This window comes from Centruroides sculpturatus, unplaced genomic scaffold (assembly GCF_000671375.1).
Source record: "Centruroides sculpturatus isolate CEXI.00-Female unplaced genomic scaffold, Cexi_2.0 scaffold88, whole genome shotgun sequence".
Classification (NCBI taxonomy): Eukaryota; Metazoa; Arthropoda; class Arachnida; order Scorpiones; family Buthidae; genus Centruroides; species Centruroides sculpturatus.
Window position 1 is genome coordinate 774831 of NW_019384431.1, and position 7825 is coordinate 782655.

The following is a 7825-nucleotide window of genomic DNA, read 5'->3' on the forward strand; positions in this document are numbered from 1 at the left end:
AATTATCAGTTATGGTTTTCCGAAATTATAACTTAAAAAAATAAGAATACTGAGAAAAGACTTTTACGCGTAAGAGGGCGCTAATGCAAATCGTCTGCATTGACAGTAAATTCGTCTGTGCAGAATGCCCGGTAGGTTTCAATAAAGTTTTGCAAAAGTAAATATAAATCGTTAATCTCGATATAAATTGAAATTTTCATTTATCCATCTAACAAATAACATTTCAATATTTAATTTTGTACTTAATTTTTTAGTAAAATTATTATTATTTTCATTTTTAAAGTTTTAATCAAATATTCACTTAATTAATATGCAAGAAAAATTCCAGGTTTTCTTTAATTTACAATGATTTATTTTATTATATAAAATCATTTCTCTTCAAAACCTTCATAAGACTGTTACAATTAACAAAAAGAAATCAGATTCGTGCAATTTAGTAAAATACATTAACAGAATTTGTTCAGAGATTTAATTCATATAATTTGTAGAAATTGAATTTTAAAAAAGAAGAAAATACTAAATACAAAAGTATAGAGAACATTTTTTTTTTACAATCAAGTCCTTAAAGAAAGAAAAACTCAAATTTCCATTAGCGAGGTTGTGGCCGAAGTTTTCATCTCTAAAATGTGAATGTTGAGCACCGCTTACAAATAGCAGCATTCGACATTTGATGTTTACGTTTACGTAGAGTTGAAAACTTCAGCCACAACCTCACTATTAAGAAAAAATGTCAGATAAAGATTAAACTGACAATTCTTTCTTAATGGAAATTCTTAGGAATCTATTCTGAATCATTTTCCATTGTATTTTTGTAATAGCTTCTATCAGTTTTTATTATATTTCAGGAAAGTTTATGATATAGGTTTACTGTTTTTATGTATGAGCGGAGTTGTACTGATAGAGGAGACGGAGAGGCGACTCTCTCGGGCGTCAAATTGGAGGGGATATTAAAAAGCATTGCAAAGTTTATAGAAATATAAGTACATTGGTGCCGTTTTTAGGCAAAGTTATTTGAAGCGATCCTGTGTATGGGTATTGTTATGAACTTTTTTTGAGTGTTATGTATTATCTGTGTTGCCCAGATTTATTTAAACTACTTTTGATACATTTGTGTAAAAACTGATCAATTAATAACTTACTTTTTATTTTTCCTTAATGTAATGCAATAATAATAAAACTTTTGTTATTGTAATGCGTTAACAGTATCTGTCTGACAAAAAATTAATATTATGATAAAATATTTACTGGATTTAAGTAATTATGCTTATTATTATTTTTAAAAAATTCAAAAAAAATGACACCTGTATATAGGAGTACTTCAATAGATAGGCAGTGACATAAATGCTTTAAGTAAAACCTTCAAATAGTTAAAAGTCCCTTATTTGACATATTGTGTGTGAACTTGTATTTGTGCCTTCAATCAGCTGAAATTTTTATCAATGATAAATTAGTCAATTAAGATGAAAATTTGTTTTATTGATGTACTTTTTTTTTCTGCTATTTTCATATTTCACTGTGTTGATGATTTCATACAATACATAATCTGATATAAACATCTTAACAACACCAGATATGTTGCAATAACACACCTTCAATTTGCTGTATTTTCTTCCAGTTTAATCTAAAATTATTTAATTAAATTTTTAATTATTAAATTTATTACGAGATGGCACCTAACATCTCCCTTTAGGGAAAATTCATTAGTAATTTATAATTATTATTATACATAATCTGAACCATTAAAATATTTTGAAACAAAAATAAATTTGGCACAATATTTTATAAGAATACAACTGCACAAGTACCATTCTCATGCTTGCTTCAGGCAGTTGCAATACTTTGCAAATTTTATGTGAAAGAAATTAATTTATTCATTTCTTCATTTAAGTCTAAAGGCAATTCATTGTATATCAACTTTTAGATTAGAAATTTTTTCTTCATTAAATGAATAATTAAATGAAAAGATAAGATTTGGGATGGTCTTGTCTTAGCTGATGTAATTAAAGTCATAGTTTTTTTCCTAAAAATTTAACAAGTTATTGAATTGTATGGTAAATTTGCTTTTTATACATCATCAATAATTTATAACTTTTATTCTTCACTTTGCTAGAATGTGTGTTAATTTTGTGTTTTGCAAATACAGTAATACCTTGGTTTTCATTTACTTCAGTTTTTGTCGATTTTTTTGCGAAAAAATCCTGTGACTTCCTGATAATTTTGGGAATACATAGGGCAACGTATGCATTTTCCTGCTGAGTGTGGTGTTGTTTCTCATTGTGTGAGCATTACCCTGCACATCTAGTCAAACAATACCATTGCTTTCTTTTCCTTTTAGCTCCATCATGGGATTAAAGCCAGAGCCCAGAGCCAGCCGGGCACCAGTGACCAAGCGTTCCATTCCCTGAACACTGGGAGTTTGGTCGTGGGTTCATGCCTCAGGAAGGGCTGGCCATGTGGAGTTTGCTGGGTTTTCTCCAAGTCTGTAATGCCTGAAGGGGCCAGCTACTCTTAACCTTTGTAGAGAGGGTTAGTCAGATACAGCACTATCACAATGTAGTGGAGAATAAACGTGGAAAATTTTTAAAGAATTTTCCCAGGCGTTTTTCTTGTTTCCATTTGGAAAAAGTTTTTTTAAACAGTTACATCTAGTGAAGAAAAAATATTTTTATTGTCACATAATTCCTTTTATGTGAATTTTTTTCACGGAAATTTTTGCCTAAAAGTTTTTTGTGGATATCAATGTCGTTCTCCAATGCCATGTGATCACCCTTGATGGGTATATCCGTTGATCACTGCAGAGTGGTTAAAAGACCTCCTGGAAAGCCCAAGTGTTGTGTTGCCATAACTTAACAAACAGAGCCAACATTCTTTCAAATGTTATGTTAAATGTTCATTTACTCTTTACATTAATATAAAATGAATATAAAAGACTAATTTCTTATTGTTTTGATTATTAAACACAATATTTATTCTTTATAAAATGTGTTTTTGGTATTATTTTGGAGTGTCTAGAATGAGTTAATTGGATTTATATTAATTCATATGGAAATAATTGCCTTGGTTTTCGGATTTTGCCGATTGTTTTCAGACCAATTATCGATGAAAACTGAGATATCACTGTACTTAAATCAGTGCATTTTTTCTATAAACAAATTTATCTAATATTAATTTAATATTTATCCAGCTTACATCTTATATATTTATTTTACAAAATGTCTGCAGTTTTAGGTGCGATTCCAATCTGTTATAAAAACCAATTTATTGTAATACATCATATTTTTTATAGCCAAAAAATATAATTAGTTTGTTGATTGGCTATTAATGATTACATTAATCTATAAATTAAAACTGTTATTGTTTGTAATAATTAAGACTTGGAAGAGAGTCTAGTTTAGTTTATATTAGTTAATTTAATAACAATATAATAACAGTTAATTTATTGAGATTTTAAAATTTAGAATTGTTTTTGATTTTGCAGATATAGTAGAAAGGCTGGATAATGGAAATGTCATTAGAATGCAAGAAGGAATTGGAATTTGCTTATACATAAATTAATATAATTAATAAATGTAAGAGGTATCTCTGATTAGATCTAATGTTAATATTTTTTTAAACTAGTTTTTCAATTTTTAAACTAACTACAATATTTGAATAGTAAAATCCAAAAATTTTTAAACGTGATATAAATAAAAAAAATAAAACAATTATTAGTTCTATGTACATATAATAATAATAATAATAGTAATAATAATAAACACAGTTTACACTGTCACATCTCATGTACATGGACAACATAAAACTTTATGCATCCACACAGAAACAACTACATCAACTCCTACAAATCACACATTCATGCACCAAAGACATACAAATGGAGTTTGGCTTAGACAAATGCAAAAAACTTCACATAGAAAAAGGAATCCTGAAGAAAGAAGATTTTGCACTTGGAAATGGAGACATTATTGAATCCATGGAAGAGGGCGAGTTCTACGAGTATTTAAGATTCCAACAGGCCAAACTAACAGAACATACACAAATAAAGCAAAGATTAATTAAAGAATACCAAAGTAGGTTAAATACCATTATCAAAACACAGTTAAATGCAAAACACACANTGTTTGATTTTATATATTTACAGTTTATATGTATATAATTTTTTTAGTTAATATACACCATATTAATGTGTCACTTGGAAGATGCATTACTGATAATGATAATTTTTAATGATCATTTAAATTTTAGTTTTCAAACATTTATGTTTATAAATCAAATTTATTGTTCTGTTAGATTTCCTCTATTTATTTGATAATTTAGATTGAGTTGTCCCAATTAATTTTTTTTTTTATATTATCTTGAAATTCATTCCAACAGAAGGAAGTAATTGAATCATTTTCTCTATTGTAAAGAAACTTTAAAAATGTTAGAGAAGAAACTAGAATAGAAATAAAGCCATGCAATACATATCAACAAAAAAATTATCTTATAAATCTGTTATGTAGTATTGCAATTAATTTTGCTATTCTTATAATTATTTAAATACCAGTTTCATTACTTGCTTAAAATATGAAATCTTTAATATTAACATTTATTTGTATGTATAAATAATTGTTAACTCTAAGTTTTAAAATTAAATTTCATTCTTTATTAACAAATAATCATAATAATAACTAAAAGTTATTTCAATTAATTTCCAAAGTTTTATTATTCTTAATATATCCTTTCAGAGATGTAAATGCAGTAATGTGCATATTAATTTAGATTTGCATTTTCCAAATTAATTTAAGAACTATATTTTCTTGTGACTTACTTTTTATATACACTAACAAATCTTTTTATACTTTTAGGATTGAATATTTCTTTTATCAAAATACAGAATAAGTTGATAGTAATGCATGGGCAAATCATCATATTCTTCTTGATTTTATTAATTACTGTTTACCTTCTAAATGTTCTAAATTTTCTTCTCCATTTACATAACCATCATCAGCAGCATCAACAGCATCAGCAACAGCAACAGCAATTCCAGTAATAGTTTTAGGAAGGACTAGAGAGACATTCTGCTGAAAATGTTTACACTAAAGAAAATGAAGAAATCTTTCCTGAAAAATAATAATAATGATGATTTTCCTCTTAATTTTATGTAAATATTTGGCTTATCTATTTTTTTATTTCTTGAATGAATCAGTAATTTTAATGAAAACTTTTCATTATTTTAAAAAGTATTTAAAGTTACCAGTTGAAGATCAAAATATATATAAAATCAGACTTTATTACCATCATATAAGTTTAGTATTGAAAAACATTTTCAATGTAATTTAGACCATCTTCAAGACTCATATTAGATCAGAATATAAAAGTGCTGTATATATTCTTGATCAGCTAGACCAAAAATGCTTGCCAATATTAAACTATATGCTTGTAAGATGTTGATTTTATAGATATTTAATTTTTTTAAAGTCTTCATTCTAAATGCTGCTATATGTTTCTGTAAAAAGTGGTTGCATACTTTGCACATTTAGTTGAATAAATCTGAATATGTCAGATAATTAATGAAGCTGGAAGGATTAAGAAAATAATTATTTCATAATATCAGAATAGAACCAAAGATATTCAGATATTTATAAGATTTTAGTATTAATTATATAATAATAACAAAAATAGTTCTCAAATATAATAATAAGCATAAGCAATATTGAAAAATTGTTAGTATATATGTAAATTAGAAGTCATGTACTGTAAATAATATCTAGAACTTTTGCCACAAAAGATTCCAGGAAAAATTCCAGGAACTAATCAAATATTTTATATATTAAGCATCCACTGAAATTTGTTACAACTTTATTTAAATTTCCATGTAAAAGAAATATTAATTTAAATGAGTGATATACTATTTGAAAGAACAAAACAGCTGTTTTAATATAAATTATTTACAAAGTTTCAATTATATCCTCACAGCACATTACTCAATCCTTGTCTTGACCAAGAGCACTAAGCATTATGTATGATCCAAATCTTTCTTCAGACAATAATGGCTCCTAGTGATTAGTTGCTTGACTTTTTTAGCTCTCCAGCTTTTTTCTTACATCAGTGACTTGAGATGAGCCCAAAAATTTTTGATGGGCACACCTTAAGAACATTAATTTGATTGTCATCTTTGATTACAAAGTCAATGTTTTCTGCCTCCAGGGCTTCAAGAACTTTCACCTTAACAAATTTGTTGATCTGCATTAATTTTATTATATAGTATTTTATGTCATGTGCCATAGGAGATTGTATGCAAAGTATTGGAGGGCAAATATGTAGTGTACTGATTATATAGTATGATGCATCATTTCTGGTCTGTAGTACTGTCAAATGGAAATTCAATGCACAAAATTCATATGCTTGGCTGATTCACTTTCACTGGAACTTTGCAAGTATACACAATATACTTGCATAGTTATGTAACTAACAAGTGTATTGTGAGGATTGAGCTTGTTTTTTAATACTCAATATTCTACAAAATTTTCTTTTCTTTTTTATAACAATGATTGGCATAATACAAAATCTCACATGAATACAGAAGAAAGTTGTGGTTGCCAACTTTTAGGGGAATCTATTAACTCTGCACCAGGAATTGTCTAAGGTCTTTTCCATATGTGGGTGGTGGTCATGGAGACAAAACTGACTCATGCCTTTACAATCAACCCATTTATTAAGACAAAAGGGTGCTTACAGAATTTACAGAAAGATTCCTTTTGGGCAATGGTGTAAATAGTCCAAGCATATGTCGTCCAGTTTAAGGATCTTTTCTGGGGGACGGTGAAGACAGATGACAACAGTCCCAAGCAGTATTATAGTGATGTTAGGCAGGTGGTTTGCTGAACTTCCAAGTTGATGGTTAGGGAGGATGGCAAAGTAGGAGAGGAAATTTAGTGATTTCGATTTCACTTAGACAGACACAGCAACACAAGGTCCAGGTAACTTACACAATCTGGAGGATGTGTGTCCCCGACCTTGAAATTTGGGATTTTTAGTTTTTTCTCTCCCAATCTCCCTTTCCCATTGGTCCAACGTTCCTTGTCTTGCTTCCCGATTGGTCTCTCCCCTGTCTCCAGGTGAAAACTGAGATCAGTTCAGGTCACAAAAAAGGCCGTTTCGGCAAGTCTACCCAACACCTTTGACTCTTACCAGGAGATGTTGATGAGCTCATATTTAACCTGTATTTCCTTTCTCTTGACACCTCAGAATTCTAATGATCTGACATATCCTCTGGCAGCCAATTCCTTTTCTTCTTCTCCATTTTACTTTACTTCAATCTATTGTTCAAAAGCTCTAGTGCCAAAGTTCTTTCTCTCTGGTTTGACACTATTCTAATTCCTAACACATATAGGAGTCACATATGGAACACTTGTTTACCATTGCGTTGCATTTGTTTTCATAACAGAACATTTCTCTTACATAAGTTTCATTTTAGTTTTCCTTTTGCTTTAGAAATTCTAAAATTTTACATGATTAATACAAATTTTGGAAATTTGGAACCAGCAGTTGGAACCTCACAGAAATGTTGATGATATTTAAATAAGATTGTAAAAGAAAACAGACAAACTAATCAGTTGTTTTAGACATTTTAATTTTCTTTTGTTTCCTTCCATTTCTAAAGGATTCAATGCAAAAATAAACTGAAATTTGTATTACTCCACTTGCACAAGATTTATTGTGTTACATTTTTTTTGTTTGATTTTATATATTTACAGTTTATATGTATATAATTTTTTTAGTTAATATACACCATATTAATGTGTCACTTGAAAGATGCATTACTGATAATGATAATTTTTAATGA

At 28.3% G+C, this 7825-nt stretch overlaps 1 long non-coding RNA gene across 2 annotated transcripts; it reads left to right on the forward strand.

The window, feature by feature from the left end:
- LOC111619752 lies at nt 1-5625 on the forward strand. 2 transcript variants are annotated; one of them, XR_002755813.1, is made up of 3 exons: nt 1-131; nt 3479-3569; nt 4845-5625. It is a non-coding gene; the product is annotated as an uncharacterized LOC111619752 (long non-coding RNA). The 2 variants fall into 2 exon arrangements; XR_002755814.1 differs by having other exon boundaries at nt 106-157.
- The last annotated feature ends 2200 nt before the right edge of the window (nt 5626-7825 follow it).